At 42.9% G+C, this 22,410-nt stretch overlaps 1 protein-coding gene across 5 annotated transcripts in view; it reads right to left on the bottom strand.

Annotated features, from left to right (window-relative positions):
• RAD54L2 (RAD54 like 2) overlaps nucleotides 1–22,150 on the bottom strand; it is a 111,382-nt gene extending 89,232 nt beyond the window's left edge. For 3 of the 5 annotated variants that reach the window (XM_045990952.1, XM_045990956.1, XM_045990955.1), the window contains exons 1-2: nucleotides 21,950–22,150; nucleotides 19,364–19,508 (exon numbers count right to left, since the gene is read on the bottom strand). The gene's annotated coding sequence lies outside the window, so the exon portion shown is untranslated. The remainder of the gene's footprint in view (nucleotides 1–19,363; nucleotides 19,509–21,949) is intronic. The other 2 variants (XM_045990953.1, XM_045990954.1) reach the window with 2 other exon arrangements.
• Nucleotides 22,151–22,410: the final 260 nt, after the last annotated feature.

The raw sequence follows: 22,410 nt of genomic DNA, 5'->3' as shown, positions 1-22,410 counted from the left end.
ACCTTCTCCTCATCTGGGGTAATGACATCTACACATCAGGTGCACTACAGGTTCACACAGCATATGACCCAGCAACACAGTAAGTACCTAATAACCTAGCACAATGCAAACAAATCCTACATAGATGTGAAATTTATTTTACAGTGTCTCTCATGAAAACACCAGTCTTACTGCAACTCCAGTCCATCTGAAAACCTCAGGAGGTGAGGCTGTCCAATATACAGCAGTATGTTGGTTCTCATATAGACAACCATGTTCTACTTAGGGAGAGCCTGTTTTTCTTTCCGGTAAGTGTGTAATATCTTCCACCATAGTATGTGCTATCTGGTTTCTAAACAAATAAAACTGCGGTTGGAGAGCTCATCTCTTCAGATAGCAGCTGGAATACTGTACAGTTTTACCCAAAATTTAAGTAAAAAATTGGCCCCAAACCCAGAAAATAGGCATTTCATCCAGACAAAACTGGATAAACCAAGTCTACAAACAATGACTGAATAGAACAGTAGGGGAGAGAAGAACATGCAGACACTGAGAATAACCCACACCAAGTGTCCCACTCACAGAAGAAGGCAACCAAATGGGCTCTGGAATATATCAGTTCAGATCTGCAGCCATCAGGTGAGGCAAAAGTTCCCAAGTGTAAGACACCAAAGTTACTAAATGAAAAATATCCAGGACAGAGATATTCTCCCTTTAAGCTAGAAATAAGATTTATATAAGCGGTAAGAACCAAATGTTCTACCTACATGAAGATTCAAGATTCCTAATGAGTAGATAGATAGCTTAAGAGCCATAACCTGGGAAAGGAAGAGTATCAGTGGATACAAAATTTAAAAATATTAAATGTGAAAGAGTAACAGTTTCCACTTCATTAGGCTGTTTTATTGATGCTACTTCTGTTTCACAGATTCGATTTCTCATAAGTAATGCATTGATTTTATACCTCACAACGGCACTCTTTGCCAATTTCACTTATGGAAAACAGTATGGGAAGTGAGTCTTCAAGGGAGAAAAATGAGCCCAAATGCCCTTGACGTGGAATTGTTCTTTAAGATGCTGTCTTAGCACATGATTTTGATTTAATTTTTTTTATTCTTTAGATTTTTATTTATTTATTTATTTGAAAGAGTGAAAGAGAGAGAGAGAGAATGAGAGGGGAGAAGGTCACAGGGAGAAGCAGACTCCCCGTGGAGCTGGGAGCCTGATGTGGGACTCGATCCTGGAACTCCAGGATCATGACCTGGGCCGAAGGCAGTCGCTTAACCAACTGAGCCATCCAGGTGCCCTGATTTTGATTTAATTTTAAGAAAGAAATCAAGTCTTCCTCTAAGCATCTAAAATGTTTCAAAAAACATTTAATCTGAAATATCCACTCTGGTGTCAATAGATGAAAAACAAGCCTAGCAGGGGCCATCTGACAGATGAGACCAGGTCACAGGTCTCTCTAATGGAGGAATTTGGGCTAAGAGCACTGTTTGGGTCAATTGGGTAAATTCCAACTTGCCCTAATCAGGGCTCAAAGACAGACCTGGTAAGGTTGATGAGCAAATAAATCTACCAATATATGAAACAGATGGCTCTGTCAAAGAGGCTTCTTTTTTTTTCTTTTTTAAGATTTTATTTATTTATTTGAGAGAGAGAGAGAGAGCGCACGCACAAGAAGGCAGAGAGGTAGGCAGAGAGGCAGGCAGAGGGGGTGGGGGGAAGCAGGCTCCCTGCTGAGCAGAGAGCCCGATGCGGGGCTCGATCCCAGGACCCTGAGATCATGACCTGAGCTGAAAGGCAGAGGCTTTAACCCACTGAGCCACCCAGGCGCCCCTGTCAAAGAGGCTCCTAACCTTTAGAGAAGAGTCTCTCTGAGAACATACAGAGCAAATTTCAGGGAAAGAATTTCAAAACCATTTTTACAATAAAAATTTGTCTAAAAAAAAAAACCAAAAAAAGCTTATTAATATTTAAACCCCCATTTAAAAAATAACACTCATGCAAGTATTTATATATGCGCAGGAAATACACACACATACACACAAAGGAAATGCACCAAAGGTTAACCATTTTTATCTTTGGGTGGTAGTTTTACCAAAAAAGTTTTCTTCTTTATTCTTTTGTTTTATAACAGATATGACTTTATAACTGTAAAATCAGCATTTCATCTTTATACATGTAGTCTCTCTCTGTAAAGCCAAGCAATCAGCAAACAGATCCTCCCTGGCCTCATCTCCATCCTTTGTAGCATCATATTCTTCAGGCTGTGATTGCCCCTATTCATATCCATATCCAGTGACCGACCACACTCTCATATTGCCAACAAAAATTCTCTGGGTACCTACTATAAGGGCCTCATCTTAGCTAGGGCTCCCATGAAAGCCTAAAGTGAAAGATCATCAATAAGGTCACCCTTGAAAAGCCTTTTCAATTGCCCACGTAAATACACTATCGTTTTATGTATATATTACTGTAGACATATACACTGAAAATAATTCCAAAAGGTTGTAGTATTCAGAAATTAAACCCTCATGTGTGTTGCTACTTGGACCAGTCCAGTTATTTTATGAAGATTCCAGCTTGCAAGCCTTCCCTATTCATCCTCTTCCTTATCATTTCCAACACATCTTTTTACATCAACAATTCTCTATGGCTCCCCATTACTATTATTCTCCTTCTTCTCCTTCTCTTCTGGTAGAATACTTAATAACTCATCACCACACCACCTAAAAAATTTCTCTTCTGCCAATGGTCAAAAATTCTTGAAATGTACAGATTTTGTCATATTAACTGTAGTGACACTACCTGCATACATTGCCTGTGGGTACTCGTTCCCTGAGTAAAATGGTGAGAAGAAATTACCTCACTATTTAAGTCATTATTTCTTGCTCTTTTTTTTTTCCTTTTGCAAAGAATAGTTCAATTTAAGGTAAAATGTTAGATGTAATTCCATTACATAATTAGAGTACTTTTTTACTGGGAGTGCAAAAAAGGATTCAGTGTTGGTGGGCCTACTGTCAATCTAGTTAAGGACAGTGTTGAGATTATATTTATTAAGTGCTAATGAGTAATAGAGACCCCAAATGCACCAGAGTTCAGAGAAGGAAGCAACAATATCTGAGGTTTAAATGCTGTTGGAAGGCTTTCTGGAGGAGGCAGACCTTGAAACAACCCTGAAGCACAGCAGAATTAGACAAGCGAGGAGGGAAGGAAAGGACATTCTCTGCACAGGAATCACAGCTTGGATCTGAGTAATACTGAAACGGCAGAAAGTGTCAGGTTTTCTGGAAAGGAAGATAAAACAAACCACCACTGAATACTGATTAAACATGTACTACTGACCAGTACTGGTAGGCACTGAAGACACACAGGGAATCCTGGTCACAGAGTGATAACTAGAACCCTCCAGAGATCATCCCATCAACTGACATAGATATGTAAGCATACACTGTGAGCAATCTGGCAAGTACAACATACAACTAAGGTTCAACTGATGAACAGGTTAACATATCCATAGAATGAAATATTACTCAGCAATAAAAGAGAATAAAGTAGTGACACATGTTATGACATGGATTAACCTTGAAAACATCACGCTAAGTTAAGCAAGCCAGTCACCTACGGCCACATACTGTCTGATTCCATTTACTGATATGCCCAGAAGAGGCAAATCCATAGGAACAAAAAGTAGATTAGTGGTTACCAGGAGATAGGGGGAAGGGAGAAGAGAGAATGATAACTTAATAAATATGGGTTTCTGGCGCCTGGGTGGCTCAGTCATTAAGCGGCTGCCTTCAGTTCGGGTCATAATCTCAGGATCCTGGAATCGAGCCCCGCATCAGGCTCCCACTCAGCGAGGAGCCTGCTTCTCCCTCTCCCACTCCCTCTGCTTCTGTTTCCTATCTCGCTGTGACTCTCTGTCAAATAAATAAATAAAATATTTAAACAAACAAACAAATAAATAAGGGTTTCTGGGATGCCTGGGCGGCTCAGTGGGTTAAAGCCTCTGCCTTCGGCTCAGGTCATGATCCCAGGGTCCTGGGATGGAGCCCCGCATCAGGCTCTCTGCCCAGCAGGGAGCCTGCCTCCCCCCTCTCTGCCTGCCTCTCTGCCTACTTGTGATCTCTGTCAAATAAATAAATAAAATCTTTAATAAATAAATAAATAAGGGTTTCTTTTCATTGCAGTGAAATGCCCTGGAATTAGATAGTGGTAATGGCCGTATAACCCTGTGAATGTACTAAAAGCCTTAGAATTAAAGACTTAAAAATGGTGAAATTGGGGCACCTGGGTGGTTCAGTGGGTTAAAGCCTCTGCCTTCGGCTCAGGTCATGATCTCATGGTCCTGGGATTGAGCCCCGCATCGGGCTCTCTGCTCAGCGGGGAGCCTGCCTCCCTCTCTGCCTACTTGTGATCTCTGTCAAATAAATAAATAAATCTTTAAAAAAAAAATGGTAGGGGTGCCTGGGTGGCTCAGTGGATTAAAGCCTCTGCCTTCGGCTCAGGTCATGATCCCAGAGTCCTGGGATCGAGACCCACGTTGGGCTCTCTGCTCAGCGTGGAGTCTGCTTCCCTTCCTCTCTCTCTGCCTGCCTCTCTGCCAACTTGTGATTTCTGTCTATCAAATAAATAAATAAAACCTTTTTTTTTAAATAGTGAAATTTATGATAGGTGAATTAAAAACGAAGTGGGGGGGTGCACCTGGATGGGTCAGTCGGTTAAGTATCTGCCCCTTGGTTTCTTTCAGCTCAGGTCATGATCTCAGGGTCGTGAGATCAAGCACCTCATCAGGCTTTGCACTGGGTGTGGAGCCTGCTTAAGATTCTCTCTCTTCCTCTTTCCCTGTGCTCTTCCCCCCCCAACACTATGTGCACATATTCTATCCCTCTTTCTCAAAAAAAAAAAAAAAAAAAAAAAAAGGGAAGGAGAAGGAAGGAAGGAAGGATGGACTGACTAAGCCTCTACAGGACAGAGAAGGAAATAATTTTACCTGGAAAGACTGGGCAAGGCTTTCCAGAGCAGACAACAGATCTGAATGTTAAAGGACAGAGTCTGGGCAGCCCAGGCAGTTAAATGCCTGCCTTTGGCTTGGGTCGTGATCCCAGGGCCCTGGGATCAATTCCCTCGCCAGGCTCCTTGCTCAGTAGGGAGTCTGCTTCTCCCTCTGCCTGCCACTCCCCCAGCTTGTGCACAGGTTGGGAGTAAAGAAGGAGACTGCAAGAGATGAGAAGTAGACGGGCCAGATCCTGACCCAACAGTGTCCTGAAGACCTTGCTAAGGAGTCTGAACTTTGTCCTATACAAGGATTGGCAAATATGTGGCACTTGGCAACACTTTCCTGTCTCTATTTCTGGCAGACATAACCATTATACTGTTGAGTGCTTCTCTGCTGAGCTCAGAAGTGGACTCAACAGCTAACTCCATGCAGTCCTCCCCATAGTCTATATGCCCCTAAAGAGAGCCACTGAAGGATAAGTGGCATCAATTAAATTCCCAAAAAGACGGTTCAATCAGTTAGGTGTCCAACTCCTGATTTCATATCAGGTCATGATGTCAGGGTTGTGAGATCAAGCCCCAAGTCAGGCTCCACGTAGAGCCTACTTAAGATTCATTCTCTCTCTCTCTCTCTGCCATATCCCCCCACCCCATGCTTGCACATGCCTGCTCTGTCTCCCTAAAAAAATAAAAAAGTAAAAATAAAAATAAATAAATAAATAAATTTATTAAAAATAAATAAAAAAATAAAAATAAAAAGAACACTCTGGTGGCTGCGTGGAGGCAAGGAGATTAGGCACGAAATGCTGTAATGCTGGGCAAAAGGTGGGGAGACTCTGAACCACAGCAGGGACAATGAGAAAGGAGAAAAGTGGAAACTGACTGAGAAGACAAAACCAGTAAGGCTTCAGTAGCCAATTGGAGCCCCAAAAGGACAGCCTTGGTCAGCACTATCTCCCCAGCAGCCAACACAGTCCTTGGTACATAGGAAGGGCTCCATAAATATTAACGAAATTGTTAAATGTTTTATTGACATTCTCGCATTATATCGTAACAATAATACCATGAGTAAAGTAATGTTATCCCCATTCCACAAAGAGGAAATCTAAGGTTTAGAGACATTAAGTGACCTGTCCCAATTATACCCAGCTAGAAGAGTAGTAGAATTTAATTTCAACTTAGACTTCTAACTCCAAGCTCTTATCCGTGGCCCAGGTTTTCAGCTTGAACAATGGTGTAGGTAAGTGTTGTTAAATAGTAAAATGCCAGAAACAGCTGGAAAATGAATCGGGTTCAGAGATACAGATTTAGGTGTTCCTGCCAACCTTAGGTAGCTGAAGCCCCAAATATGCAAGAGCCTCAGAGAGTATGTGTAGAAGGGGAAGGGTAGCCAAGAACAAGCCAAACCACAAGGGAGTAAAGAATAGTGGACTGCAGAGAACATCAGAGAGGCAGAGAAGAACAAGCCAGGGGAGTATGTTATTCAGGAAAGACAGCAAGATGGGCATAATCAAGAGTCAAATGCTACAGAAATTTCACTTATGGAGGGGTCACTGGAACCAAAAAGACATTTAGGGAAGGAATTCTAAAAGGAGGTAAAGGCTGCCTGTTGTTTCCATTTTAAACCTGGTATTTCTCAGGGCATCAGAATCTGAAGAGCTTATTAAAAATACATAGTTCCCACCAACAGCGATCTTGTCTAAGTGACTCAGTCTGGTTAAGCCTCCATTTTGTCATCTCTAAACTGCAAGTAATAGCATTGATCTCATAGTTTTACTCTGAAGACTTTACATGCTTTGAAGAAGTCCCACAGCTGATTATGACACTACTTGAAAACTGGCTTTTAGAAATCCCAGCTTCAGGAACCACAGAAGGATTCTTAAGTGGAGATAGATGGGCAAAAGGCAGTCCTTTCAGAACTGCAAAGGTGAGAGAATAGAGGAAGGAAAAGCAGCTGTCACAATACAGGACTAGACCTGAAGGGCTTGGGTTAAGGGAAAAGCAAAGAAACCAGAAAGAATGGAGCAGAGGTAAGGCAATAAAAGCAATAGAAGGTAATAGAAGCAGAGGTAAGGCAATAAAAGCAAAGAAACCAGAAAGAATGGAGCAGAGGTAAGGCATTACCAAGGAAAACTCAACAGAATTTTCTGCACAGGAAGGAAAGGGAGGAATTAAATTGGACTCTGAGGATTAAAGTCTAGATGCCTGCAAGAGCAATGGCATCCCTTTACCAAAATCAGAAAGAACAGGAGAACTGGTTTGGGAAGGAAAAAATAAAGGAATTCATGCAAGGTATTTGATAAGGAAAGTGAAAAATAAACATCAAAGAGCTAACTGGCAATAAATGTGTTTTGGAGAGGAAAGCAATAAATCAATTAAGAATATGGGCTCTTATGACCCAGCAATTGCACTACTGGGTATTTACCCTAAAGATACAAACATAGTGATCCGAAGGGGCACGTGTACCCGAATGTTTATAGCAGCAATGTCTACAATAGCCAAACTATGGAAAGAACCTAGATGTCCATCAACAGATGAATGGATAAAGAAGATGTGGTATATATACACAATGGAATACTATGCAGCCATCAAAAGAAATGAAATCTTGCCATTTGCGACGACGTGGATGGAACTAGAGGGTATCATGCTTAGTGAAATAAGTCAATCGGAGAAAGACAACTATCATATGATCTCCCTGATATGAGGACATGGAGAAGCAACATGGGGGGCTAGGGGGATAGGAGAAGAATAAATGAAACAAGATGGGATTGGGAGGGAGACAAACCATAAATGACTCTTAATCTCACAAAACAAACTGGGGGTTGATGGGGGGAGGTGGGGTTGAGAGAGGGGGAGGGGGTTATGGACATTGGGGAGGGTATGTGCTATCGTGAGTGCTGTGAAGTGTGTAAACCTGGTGATTCACAGACCTGTACCCCTGGGGATAAAAATACATTATATGTTTATAAAAAAAAAAAAAAAAATTGGAGGGCGAGGCGAACCATAAGAGACTATGGACTCTGAAAAACAACCTGAGGGTTTTGAAGGGTCAGGGGTGGGAGGTTGGGGGAACAGGTGGTGGGTAATAGGGAGGGCACGTTTTGCATGGAGCACTGGGTGTTGTGCAAAAACAATGAATACTGTTAAGCTGAAAAAATAAATAAATTAATAAAAAAAAAAAGAATATGGGCTCTTGAAAAAATAAATAAAATACAAAAAAAGAATATAGGCTCTGAGATGAGATGGCCTAGGTCACAGTCCCAGCATTGCCACTTTGTATCTAAATGACACTGAAGAAGTTAGTTAATTTCTCTAAACCTAGTTTTCATTTATAAAATGGGAATAAAAAAGTATATATCTCAAATAAGATTTTTTAAATTAAGTGAAAAAAATAATTAGTGCATTCCTTCGTACCTAGTAAGTTAACTTTCAATAATTGTTGATTACCTTTAGCTACTCCATAATGACAACAATGTTACTGGAGATGTTTTGAAAAAGCTAAGTCATATTATCCAAGAGAAAAATCTTGCAACTGAGACAGGACAGGAAAGCAGAGGATTCTTTGAATTGGAATCAAGGAATTAGTACCTAAATTAGTACCATTGGTACCATTTCACGGGCTGGGCCTTCTTCACTAATTACCACATCCTTTGAACAACCAGGTTTAAAAACATTTCTGGAGGCGCCTGGGTGGCTCAGTGGGTTAAGCTTCTGCCTTCGGCTCACGTCATGATCTCAGGGTCCTGGGACCGAGCCCCGCATCAGGCTCTCTGCTCAGCAGGGAGTCTGCTTCCCCATCTCTCTCTGCCTGCCTCTCTGCCTACTTGTGATCTCTCTGTCAAATAAATAAATAAAATCTTAAAAAAAAAAATTCTGTAAATGTTCTTACCTTGAAGAAAAGTCCACTTTAATTCACTTATTAAATCAGTATTTATTGCAAAACTATCAGCACAACGAATTGGGCTAGATAGCATATGATGCAAAATTACACACAATGTAAATGTGGCACCTGTACTAAAGGGGATTACAAACTAGAAGGTAAAAAATAATAATAAAATAAAACTTATGCAAATATATGAAACCAGGCTTATGGTGAAATGTCACTGATATACTGCCAGTCATGAGAGTCAGAAGAGGGAGGACTCACTTCCAATGGGGATGAATCTGTCACCTGAACTAAACTCACAAAGATGGTCATAATTTCAATGGCCATAACACAGGTTCAGGGGAAACATGAATATAACCAAAGGACACAATGTGAATACAGATGTAAAGCTGAAAGCAGCCACCAGTGTGTTCCAGGAAAAGCCAGGAATCAAAATCACCTGAAGATCTAGCCATGAGGTAACCAGTCCTATGTTAAGGACAAATGAGAGGGAAGAGCCACAGGGTAAAGCCTGGATTTCCCCAGAGTGGGCAGGTGGGGGAAGCCAGAAACTTGTTTGGGGAGCAGAATGGTGGCTATGATTCCACCTATGCTGAGGACATTTCTAAAACCACCTTCTCCCAGCTGATAGGCCTTTAAAGCTGGCTAGAACTTTGGACTCTTAATTCAGCCCGTCCATCCCTTTGACCAAGACCAAGAGAGGTGACTCTGACTGCCCAAGCCATGAAGCTAGTGGCTGAGATGGAATTGCAGCCCTGGTTTGCAGACTCAATTCAGTGCACTTTATACTCATCCCCTTGGTCAGACAGAGATGTCCAAAAGTCAGGAGGAAATGTGGGTTTGCTGCTTTGTAAAGAAACCACAGTTATAGAATTGAGTCACTTGGACACCCTGAAGTGGTGGGAGTGAAAGAGCTAGGTCTCTGAGGGCCAGGCGAAGAGGAAAACAACAAACCTGGGTTACATGCATATCCAGAGGGACAAAAGGAAGGGTTTTTACAAAAGCACATCTGAGAACTAGGCAGAGAATCAAGACAATGTAGAATCCTAGAAGCCAAGGTCAGTGTTTCCTCTTCAGCTAAAACATACATGCTCAAAAAATAATCTGCTGAATCAATGAATGGATGAATAAAGACAGAGTGAGACAAAAAATGTTTGTGCCCCACACAGGTAAAGCACTGTGCTAGCACTTTATGTGGGAGTATGAGATAATCTCAATTTCAAAACAATCCTATGAGATGGAATTATCATAATTATCCTCACTACCATTCAAGAGGAGAAAACAAGCTCACAAACTGCCCAAATTAAACAGCAGGTATCATAGAGCCAGGATTAAAAATCAAATCCTGGGGGGAAAAAAAACAAAGGAAGGACTGAGGGGAGGAAGGAAGGAAAGAAAGAAGGAAAAAAAATCAAGTCCTGGGGCACCTGGTGGCTCAGTGGATTAAAGCCTCTGTCTTCGGCTCAGGTCATGATCCCAGGGTTCTGGGATCAAGCCCCGCATCAGGCTCTCTGCTCAGTAGGTAGCCTGCTTCCTCCTTTCTCTGCCTGCCTCTCTGCCTGCTTGTCATCTCTGTCTGTCAAATAAATAAAATCTTAAAAAAAAAAAAAAAAAATCAAGTCCTGGGGCAGCTGCGTGGCTCAGATGGCTAAACGTCTGGGTTGGTCTCGGGAGCCCTGGGATTGAGGTCGCTTTGGGCTCAGCAGGGAGTCTGGTTCTCCCTCTCCTTCTGCCCCACCCCCCTTGCACTTTCTCTCTCATAAATAAAATCTTTAAAAAATAAAATAAAATAAATCAAGTCCTCACTATTTAGGAAATATTGTTAATTTTTATTAGGGTAGAAAATGGCAACAAAATGATGTTTAAAAAATACAATGTTCTTGGGGCACCTGGGTGGCTCAGGTCATGATCTCAGGGTCCTGGGATGGAGCCCCACATCAGGCTCTCTGCTCAGTGAGGAGTCTACTTCTTCCTCTCACTCTACCCCTCCCCACTGCTCCTATGTGCATGCTCTCTTTCTGGCAAATAAATAAATAAACTGTTAAAAAAAAATAGAATGGGGCGCCTGGGTGGCTCAGTGGGTTAAGCCTCTGCCTTCGGCTCAGGTCATGATCTCAGGGTCCTGGGAACGAGTCCTGCATTGGGCTCTCTGCTCAGCAGGGAGCCTCTTCCTCCTCTCTCTCTCTCTCTCTCTGCCTGCCTCTCTGCCTACTTGTGATCTCTGTCAAATAAATAAAATCTTAAAAAAAAAAAAAAATAGAATGTTCTTATCAATAAGAGATATACACTCGGTGACAACGTCTGAGATTTAGCTTTGAAATATGCCAACAACAACCAGAAAGTGGGGAGGACAACTGAAGAAAAAAATTGGGGGGAATGTTGATAACTGTCGAAATTGGGTAATAGGTACATGGGGTTCATACACTATATTCCCTGTTGTTGTCTATGTTTGAAATTTTCCATAATAAAAAGTCCATTCACGCGTGGCTTCCCTCCCCTGGGGAGTGGGGAGTTGGTAAGAACAAGGGAAAACAGACATCAATTAAAAAAAAACCGTGGGCGCCTGGGTGGCTCAGTGGTTTAGGCCGCTGCCTTCGGCTCGGGTCATGGTCTCAGGGTCCTGGGATCGAGTCCCGCATCGGGCTCTCTGCTCGGCGGGGAGCCTGCTTCCCTCTCACTCTCTCTGCCTGCCTCTCTGCCTGTTTGTGATCTCTCTCTGTCATAAATAGATAAAATCTTAAAAAAAAAAAAAAATCTTAAAAAAAAAAACAAACCAAAAAAAAAAAAAACCGTTGGGGCACCTGGGTGGCTCAGTGGGTTAAAGCCTCTGCCTTTGGCTCAGGTCATGATCCCAGGGTCCTGGGATCGAGCCCTGCATTGGGCTCTCTGCTTGGCAGTGAGCCTGCTTCCCTTCCTCTCTCTCTGCCTACCTCTCTGCCTACTTGTGATCTCTGTCTGTCAAATAAATAATAAATAAAATCTTAAAAAAACAAACAAACAAACAAAAACCTGTTGTCCTGGCAATAAGGAATTCATCTCAGAAATAGTGTCCAGGAGAAATATAAGACCAGAAGCCAGACCACAAAGCATTAAGAAACATAGAACAGGTGGTAAGGAAATGGCAGTAAAATTGCATTTTAGATAAGAAAGAGGGATAGGAAGGAGAAGGCTAGGGTGGCATGAGAGACCCAGAGCTAAGTTACTATGGTTCTACCTTACATGTAGATAACAACCAAAAGGGGAGAGGAGGTTAGGAAGAGGCTAGAGACACTGATTAATCAACTAATTAATTAATCAACTAATTAATTAATTAATATATATAAAATAAACACATGAAAAGATGTTCTTCCTCCTCAGTAAGAAAATGTTATCTAGGATTCAAAAAATGTGTTCAAAATTAGCTTCAGACTGGTAAAGATTAAAAATATTTGCTAATTGGAGCACCTGGGTGGCTCAGTGGGTTAAAGCCTCTGCCTTTGGCTCAGGTCATGGTCCCAGGGTCCTGGGAGCCCCACATCTGGCTCTCTGCTCAGCAGGGAGCCTGCTTTCCCCTTTCTCTCTCTGACTGCCTCTCCCCCAACTTGTGATCTCTGTCAAGTAAATAAATAAAATCTTTTAGGGGATCGAGCCCAACATCGGGCTCTCTGCTTGGCAGGGAGCCTGCTTCCCCCATCCCTCTGTCTGCCTCTCTGTCTACTTGTGATCTCTCTCTCTCTGTCAAATAAATAAATAAAATCTTAAAAAAAATACAAAAATAAAATCTTTTAAAAAAAATTTGATCATGTTCAGTGCTAAAGGAGAACTATAAATACAATATTTTCAGTTATTTGGTATTACCTAGATAAAATTTTTTTAAATTTATTTATTTTTTTTTAAAGATTTTATTTATTTATTTGACAGATAGATCACAAGTAGGGAGAGTCAGACAGAGGGAGAGGGGAGAGCAGGCTCCCCACTGAGCAGAGAGCCTGATGCAGGGCTCAATCCCAGGACCCTGAGATCATGACCTGAGCCGAAGGCAGCAGCTTAATCCACTGAGCCACCCAGGCGCCCCTACCTAGAAAAATTTTAAACATGCATATCCTTTGACACAGAAAATCCACTTGTAGGATTTTATCGTAAGTATACAAAGTACAGAAAGATGTATACAATGTATACAAAGAAGTATACAAAGATACATACATACAAGGATGCTTGTAACTGCAAAGACAGAAACAAATGTCTATCACCCAGGGGACTAGAAAAACTGATACAAATATACAATATAATACTATGTAACTATTATAATATATGATATATCTGTGTATTAAACATGAAAACATGCCCAAGATAAAAGCATTAAATGAAAAGTTATAGAAGAGTAGATATATTGTAATCTCACTTATGCAAAAAGGAATTACTTTGGGGCACCTGGGTGGCTCGGTGGGTTAAAGCCTCTGGCTTCAGCTCAGGTCATGATCCCAGGGTGCTAGGATCAAGACCCGCATCTGGCTCTCTGCTCAGCGGAGAGCCTGCATTCCCCTCTCTCTCTGCCTGCCTCTCTGCCTATTGTGATCTCTCTCTGTCAAATAAATAAATAAAATCTTTAAAAAAAAAAAAAAAGAATTACTTTACCTCTCTCTTTCTCTCACATACATATGCATTCATACACGTTAGCAAACCCAGTAGAAAAAAATGTATACAGACCAAAATACAGACCAAATTCTTTTTTTTTTTTTTTAAGATTTATTTATTTGAAAGAAAGAGAGTACACTTGCACACCCGCTCAGGGGACAGGCAGAGGGAGAGGAAGAGGGAGTCTCAAACAGACTCTGTCTCACACAGGGGTCTATCTTACCACCCCTAGATCACAACCCCAGCAGAAATAGACTGAATTCTCAGTGGTGATTAACACTGAGACATGGATTATGGGTTCTTTTCCTTATTTAAAAATGTCTGAATTTTACTGTGCTCATATATTACTGGTATTACTGGTATAATCATGGGAAAAAAGTTAAAAGGTCAAGGACTTTCTAAAAGCAAGAGATTCTGAACTATGAAACTGTCATGAAAGGGGTGCCTGGGTGGCACAGTCAGTTACGCCTCTGATTCTTGGTTTCATTCAGCTCAGGTCATGATCTCGCAGTTGTGGGATCAAGCCCTGTGTCATGCTCCACACTCAACACAGAGTCTGCCTGGCATTCTATCTCCCTCTCCCACTCTCTCCACCCTTCCTGCTCATGCTCTCTCTCTCTAAAATAAATAAACAAATTTAAAAATAGAGAGAAAGAAAGAAAAAGAAAAAAGGAAATGTCATGACAGAAAGGTAAGGGGAAAAAACAGGGAGCAGGAGCCTTAAAATGAAGTCATGGTCAAGAATTAGGGAGACAGGGGCACCTGGGTGGCTCAGTGGGTTAAGCCTCTGCCTTCAGCTCGGGTCGTGGTATCAGGGTCCTGGGATCGAGCCCTGCACTCTGCTCTCTGCTCAGCAGGGAGCCTGCTTCCCCACCTCTCTCTCTGCCTGCTGCTCTGCCTACTTGTGATCTCTCTGTCAAATAAACAAATAAAATCTTTAAAAAGGAAAAAAAGAATGAGCGAGATAGGGACACCTGGGTGGCTCAGTGGGTTGAGCCTCTGTCTTCGGCTCAGGTCATGATCTCAGGGTCCTGGGATCAAGCCCCTCACTGGGCTCTCTGCTCAGCAGGAGCCTGCTTCTCCCTCTCTCTCTGCCTACTTGTGAGCTCTGTCAAATAAATAAATAAAATCTTTTAAAAAAGGAATGAGGGAGACAGAAGGCAGGTCTAGGGCCTATGGAAAAAATAAGCCTTGGGGTGCCTGGCTGGCTCAGCTGGTAGAACTATGACTCCTGATCTCAGGATTGTGGGTTCGAGCCCCACGCTGGGTACAGAGATTACTTAAAAAAATTTAAAAATTGGGGTGCCTGGGTGGCTCAGAGGGTTAAGCCTCTGCCTTTGGCTCGGGTAGTGATCCCAGGGTCCTGGGATCGAACCCCGCACCGGGCTCTCTGCTCAGCAGGGAGCCTGCTTCCCCCTCTCTCTCTGCCTGCCTCTCTGCCTACTTGTGATCTCTCTGTCAAATAAATAAATAAAATATTAAAAAAAAATTTAAAAAGAAGAAAAAAAATTTTTTTAAATGAGCCTTGGGAGAAACATGCAAGCAGTTGCTGAAGGAAATGGGACCCTGAGCCGGCAGCACAGGAGGACCATGAGTAGCAGTCAGAGCTCAACTCAAGTGGGGGGCAACGGAAACTGCTGTCAACAAGACATCCAATTTTCCTGACTCCCAGAAACACTGAGCAGCCTAGGATTAACAAAAGAACCCAGAGGACAAAGTTTAGGTATGGCAAGAGTACAGGTAAAGGGTTCTCAGACCCAGGAAAGGCAGCACTGAAACTATGGGCCGTGCCAAACTGGCATCCAGTGAAACAGCAAAAGCTGGTGTGGAGGAGACCGTGGAACTAGAAAGCACAATGAAGGCAAAGAGCCTGAGCTCAAGTTAGAATCACACCTAAAAAAATTCTTCCCAAACTTTTTTTTTTTTTTATTCCAATTTCTATACATCATCACATTAGGAGAAAGATCACTGCTAGTGTCAAGTATTGCAAAAACATCACCTGGGTCTGGGTTTTTGTCTTGAGCACTAAGTGATCTATTGCAGAGGGGGACGGGCTCCCTTTAGGTTCCTCCCCCAACCATCCCTTTAGAGTTTCTGGGCTACTGTTAACAGAGCAGATGCTCTACTCTCTGTGTGGCACTACCTTCTTTGGGTGTATCTTCTACTGGCCAGAAGCCTGGAATAAGGAGTAACCATCCTCCCAAACTGAAGACCTAACAGCATCCTATGAGGACATAAAAGGGGTCCTAAACTTAGGATCAGAAAACCTGGCATCAAGTCCCAACTTTTCTTCTTACTGGCTTTGTGCACTTGAAAGCAAGCCACTTCACCTCTTTGTGTTTTCTTCCTCATCTGTAAAATGGAGCTACCTGCGTCACAGGGTTGTTGGGAGGGTAAAGTAAAGGAAGTGTACATTAAACTGTTTTATGAACTATAATATGATATGTGTGCAAGGTATACTTATCATAAAGCAAACATTTTCATTTCTGCCCATATACAACTTTCATTAATGGTGTTACAAGACCGTCAGTGGGCACTAGTACTGCCAATATTATCTATGTTGGCTGAAATGATCCTTGTTTTTACCGCTTCTAACCTGTATTATGATCAAAATCTCAACACTGCTGACAAACTATCTTCAATTTCACAGTTTCTTGCCACATTTAATGTCTTATACTTTGTCTCAGTTTTCCTTATCTCATATCAGGTTTTGTTTTGTTTTTTTTTTAATATTTTGTTTATTTGTTTGACAGACAGAGATCACAAGTAGGCAGAGAGGCAAGCAGAGAGAGGAGGAAGCAGGCTCCCTGTTAAGCAGAGAGCCCAATGCAGGGCTCGATCCCAGGACCCTGGGATCATGACCTGAGCCAAAGGCAGAGGCTTTAACCCACTGAGCCACCCAGGCGCCCCTCTCATATCAGTTTTTATCTTTAATCTAACTATGGTTACTTTTCATGCTTTTCTTTTCTGCAGTCTGCTGTCTGTCAGCTGCATGAAAGAAGAACGGCATTATGTAGGTTTTAGTAAGGTTCCTCACACCTGGTCTTTGGTGGGATTCCTATGTGATCGGATCAATCATGAGAATTAAATCAAAGTAATTTAAATAGTACACTCTCAAGTTATTTTACCATGAAGAACCAAGAGGGTGACTTAATGAATCAGCATGATTCCTTAATTACTGGTTTAGTAACTCAGAACACATAGCCTCCTAACAAAGAATTAATTCATCAGTTTCAGTGTTATTACAGTATTAGGCTGAGCAAAGAACTAGTACAGATAATTTCATAGTCACTGAGTTCAAATTCCTGAATAAAGTTTGGGCAAATAATCTTGGATCCTGAAAATGGTGATATTAAGCTCAACTCCCAAAAGTCCATCAGCCAGTAAGTCACACACTTGGTGTTAAATCCATTACCCACTCCCACTAGTTGTCTGGAGACCTTGTGACCCAAACTGACTAGCCATTCTTCTTCACACATGAGGACAATTTACAGCAGTAAATGGCCAAAGGAAGAGCTAGATAATACCAATGAAAAACTTTTATTTCTTCCAAAGCAAGCTTTTGCAAGACCCACAGAAAGCAAGTAATAGCCCCCCAGCCTGAAACCATGAACGTATGGAATTAAGCAACACATTTTCAAACAAAATACTGCTTTTAGCAACCTGGAAGTACAAAGGCAGAAACGCTGTTTCAGCCAGGATCAGATGCAGCCATAAAATCAGAACTCTCATCACCACCAACTCCACAAGGAATGATTTCCTGTCATTTCATATCAGAGGTCATTCATTTGTTCATTCAACAAACATTCACTGAGTAGCTACTCTGTGCTAGAGATGGTTAGGTATTAGAATATAAGGATAAACAAGACAAGGGTCTGCTCTCAAGTAGGTCACAACCTAGCATGGAAAACACACAAATATACCACAAGTTAGGAGTACAGTGTAATTATGAAAGACGCTTGGACAGATCTCAATGGCCAGACAAAAGAGAGGCATTCAGCTTAATCTAGAAAGAATCAAAGAGTCTCTCAAGAGATGGTAGTGCCTTGATTTCTGGTAAATGCAAGCCTAGGAGTCAGAAAAATCACTAGAATGGAGAGGAAAATTAGCAGGAGGTATAGCCTGAGCATGCTGGGACCCTCAAGGAGTTCACTATAACTAGAGCCTCAAGTGCCAAAGGAATTGTTGCAGAGGAGGGACTAGAAAGGCAGATACAGAAGAGGCTGGGTCATAAAGGTCCTTGTGAGATGTTGAAATAGAGATATACCAGAATCTAGATGTTCACTATATTTTAAGGTCAAAAGAATATTATTTACTTCTTTTTTTTAAAGATTTTATTTATTTATTTGATAGACAGAGATCACAAGTAGGCAGAGAGGCAGGCAGAGAGAGAGCAAGGAAGCAGGCTCCCTGCCGAGCAGAGAGCCCGACGCGGGGCTCGATCCCAGGACCCCAAGATCACGACCCGAGCTGAAGGCAGAGGCTTTAACCCACTGAGCCACCCAGGTGCCCCAGAATATTATTTACTTTTAACTGGAGTTAGAGACGGGCCGGAATGGAGAGGAGATCTGACTAGAACTGGAAGAGATTTAGGGCCAGTTATTTCTAATCACTTCTATCTGGCTCATACTTATTTTTCTCTTGACTTTTTTTCCTCTCATAGGGAAAAAATAAAACTGAACAATTCTGTAATAAAGGCTGTGAACCTTCTGTTCATCAAAAACATTTCTGAACAGAGTGCTATATTCTATCAAAATAGCCCAAATTAGAGAAAGATGACAAATCTCTCCAGCATCTGGAGTCTTCCTAGCAAAAAGACAAAATCAGGTCTCTGATAAGACAAAAGCTAGAGAAACATCCTGACCATGGCCTACAAGAACATCATGCTGCCTGACATACCCTAGCACTCTGTCAATGGGAATGCTTACCGTTCTCAAAACAAGGACATGCCGAACAGTTACCTCCTGGCTTCTCCACAGAAACTGCCAGGAAAAAAAATCTACCAGTGCCAAAAATGGCCTTGGACTTTATAGTGTGGACTCCTGCCCACCAGTACCAGATAAAGACTACCTCGACAATTCTCACCTGCCCAGAGTGCAAACAGGTGGAGACAGCAGGCTGCTTTCTTCACCAAAGAAACTGAGCCCCTCATCTATGCAGAGCACCCAGCTATATTCCTACTACGAATACTACTGAGAGTAGTGCCCCCATTGCTACTTCTAACTACACTAACAGCTACCAACATCAATACACTACTACTAACAGCAAGCACTGACCACCCGCCCCCCACAAAGCACTGGCCTCTTCTCCAGTCAATACAATCTGCAGAGGTTATACTAACCCCATTTTACAGATGAAAAAAATAAATAAAATAAAAAACAAGGCTCAGAGAGGTTAACAGCTTGCCCAGGTCAAAAAGCAAGCAAGAGATAGAAGTGGGATGACTCTAAAGACATGCCCTTCCTCTTGTACTAGAAACTTCAGAATTTTCCTAAAGAGAGCAAAAACTCTAAGCCTTCTTTCCAAGAGTTTCTGAAGTCTATCCATTTGTCTAACAGGTAGTCAAAAATATTTCTTTCAGAAATCACTTTGTTTTCAAAACAACATACGTAAACTGTTTTAATTTTCTTTGATCAAGTGCATATTTTAGATAGAAAATGAAAGGTATTTCAAAGAATTTGTTATGTGAGTGCCTTGATTTTAAAGTTCATTTATTTTTAGCCAAAAATATAAATACCGATAGCTAAGAGAGCAAAGTGCAGAATTTCATTCTACTAGATCAGAATGGAGATTAACAATTTTAAAAAAGTCAAATACAATTTACATGACATTTTATGCAGTGAATATCAAGAAGCAAGCAATTTCAAATAGACTGAGCCTTACCTCAATCTTATTCCTTCTGTTCTAGGGGACAGCACTCCAAGTGATCAGCAGACACTCCCAGCCTACATACAGTGAACCAGACAAAGGGGGTAAGCAACGCCTTCATGCTCCCAAACCACAGTGGAAAGGAAAGTGTGACGGCTTCCTGGGGAACCCAAGCACATATACAGTATTTATAAATCACTGTTCATCCAGACACACACAGAAACAAAATGTTACCTGTGGTTTGTCTACAGAAATACTTAAAGTTAACAGGTATATTTAAATGAAATGATGCTAAAACAATCCCACACTAATGTGACCACATTATAGCTAAACTTTTTCATGGAAATATATTAAGATAATCAATTATCACGTCAAAATTAATACTGCATAAAACTTCATTCAACAGCTTTACTGATTAAAAGCTTGATATACCTGAATCACTTCTTTCTTCACAGACCTATAGCCACTTCTGAACTAAGAACTACTATCAAAATGTCAAAAATATTACCACTGTGGAAATGCCCAAAATAGATACTAGCCAGTTTATGGAAGAATTAATGATTTAAAATAGAAAAATTTAAAAGAAAGAGAAAGAACTGAAGGGAAATACATGATTTTTTTTAAAGATTAAGTGGGGGGGGGAACCAATCCCCATAACTATTAGTACAACTACAGACAGAATTACCTCACATTTCACCTGAAAATTTACAGTAGACTCCAGTGCCTCTTAACACTCTAAATAAACTCAAAAGGTGCAATGATTCTGATACTTTTTTCTTTCCATCTAGAATTTAATACCTCATCCATACCAACTTTTGTCTGAACGCTACATACAGACCTCTGGTGAACAGTTGCAGGCCTCAGAGTTGGAGTTTGCACACTGCCTTTAAATAATATAGATGAGGGGCACCTGGGTGGCCCAGTGGGTTAAGCCTCTGCCTTCCGCTCAGGTCATGATCTCAGGGTCCTGGGATCGAGCCCCACATCAGGTTCTCTGCTCAGTGGGGAGCCTGCTTCCCCCTCTTTCTCTGCCTCTCTGCCTACTTGTGATCTCTCTCTCTCTCTCTGTCAAATAAACAAAATCTTTAAAAAATAATAATAATACAGATGAGACACAGTGTACAGACCAAACTCACTGAAAGTAGATAACACTTCCAGTGAAGATAATGTCCTGTGAGGGCTCAAATGGCAAGCACTAAGATTTAAGATTCAACATAATGACTTCATGGCAGTAGGAGAAAATGGATGGTTCATGGATTCGGGGATATGAAGAGTATTTAACAACATCAACAGTTAGGGTCTTCACATCCCCCTCTAGAGTTGCACACATTTAACAGTAACACACAAATTAGTGAAAACAGACTCTTAAATTAATTTAGATTTGTTAGAATTGGACTGAAACCCCAAGAATTTACATATATTACAGTATCTAAGTTTGTCTACCATTACAAACAATAGCCACAGTGCTGAAAAGAAAGTATGAGTCACAACTCAAAAACAGGAGGAAAAAAAATGAACAGAAGAAAACCTTTGGATCCAAATACCACAAACAAATTCTTTGCCTAAAATATTGTCAATGACAGCTACCATTCTGACTAGGAGTGAGAAGGAATGATTTCACACTATCTTCTACTCAGGAACAAACTCCTTCAGCCCCCCAAAGCCCTTTCCAGCCCATCCACCTTGGTGCCCAGGCACTAATATAGTCAGTCACATCCACGAGCAAGCACAGGAATTCTAACAGATCTGAGTCACCCACTCCCCCGCAGGAAGAGGTCATTCTCTATCGGGAAGCCCACTCTGCGAAGTTCTCTTGTTCATCTCCTAGGCTGCCACACCATGGCCCACATAAAGCAGCCTACCAAACTCGGCAGCCTACCAACACTCCTCTACACTCCCCAAATCACAACTCTGGCCTCACCCTAACGCCAAAGTAGCCAACACTACTCACCGTGGCACTCTTGGGACACTCAGTTCCCTGCCCAAGAACCCCTCAACGCCAGGATGCATCTGGGCCCCGGAGAATCCAGCTCTTTGCCTAACTCCTCTGTGCCCAGCTGAGCTTCTGCCTTTCCAGGAACTAATCACTGGTTACCCCCAAGAAGCCAAACTCTTCGTGCCTCTTCTCCCCAGCCAGACCCCAGTCCGCCAAGTTCACAGACCTCGGGAGACTGGGGGGTAGGGAGAAGACACTTCCCGATGCGCCTGAGGGACCAGGCACACTGAGGCCCCTAGAATTCCAAACGCAAGCCCCCCCACGTCCACCCCACTGTGGTCTGCCTCCAGGGCGTCCGCATCAAGCGTCAAGAGCGCACACCAAAGGAGCTAAGACTCCGTGCCCCTACGACTCCCTTTCCTGGATACCAAGATACAAAATATAAGCCACCCAGGCCCAGGGTCGAAGCCAAGACCCTCTCCAAGGCTCCCGCTACTGGAGTTCCCCAATAAGGGATCCAGCGCCCCAAGGCCCGGACCGCTGGGACAGGCTGGCTGCCCCAGGCCGCTGAGCGCCATGGGCCCGGGCCGCGTCCCCACTCGGCCCCCATTGTTGCGGGTCCCCGCGGCCCGAGTCGGGAGCCGGGGGCCGGCACCGGCACTCACCTCCGGCGCCGCGACTCAGGGCCGCGCGGGGCCGGGCAGGGCCAAGCGGCTGAGCTTCCCGCTGCTCCTGCCTCGGCGGCGTCTGCGGCGGCGGGGGCGGGGGTGGCGGCTGAGGCGGGAAGCGGCCGGCCAGGCCCGGGCGCCGCGGGCTGGCTCCGGGCAAGCGTCGGTCTTCTCCGGCGGCGGCGCTCGCAGGCTCCGCTCGCGGTCCGCGCCAGAATGCGTCCCCCGCCCGGCCCGCGCGCCCGGCCGCCCGGACGGGAACACGCGCCGCCGACAGTAAAGTTCCGCTGAGAGCCACCCGGAGGCCGTCCTTCCCCAGTGCGGGGTGGACCATGATTCGTCCCTGGATAGAGCCATCTGTGTATGCTACAGATGACCGTCTCAGAAGTGAAGGCGGCACCAAAATCCCAGGCCTGAATGCACCTGGGAACGGTTCCGGGGTGGGTTCGACAGAATGG

The sequence above is a fragment of the Meles meles genome, chromosome 20 (assembly GCF_922984935.1).
Source record: "Meles meles chromosome 20, mMelMel3.1 paternal haplotype, whole genome shotgun sequence".
Classification (NCBI taxonomy): Eukaryota; Metazoa; Chordata; class Mammalia; order Carnivora; family Mustelidae; genus Meles; species Meles meles.
This window is presented reverse-complemented; position numbering and strand designations above follow the sequence as displayed.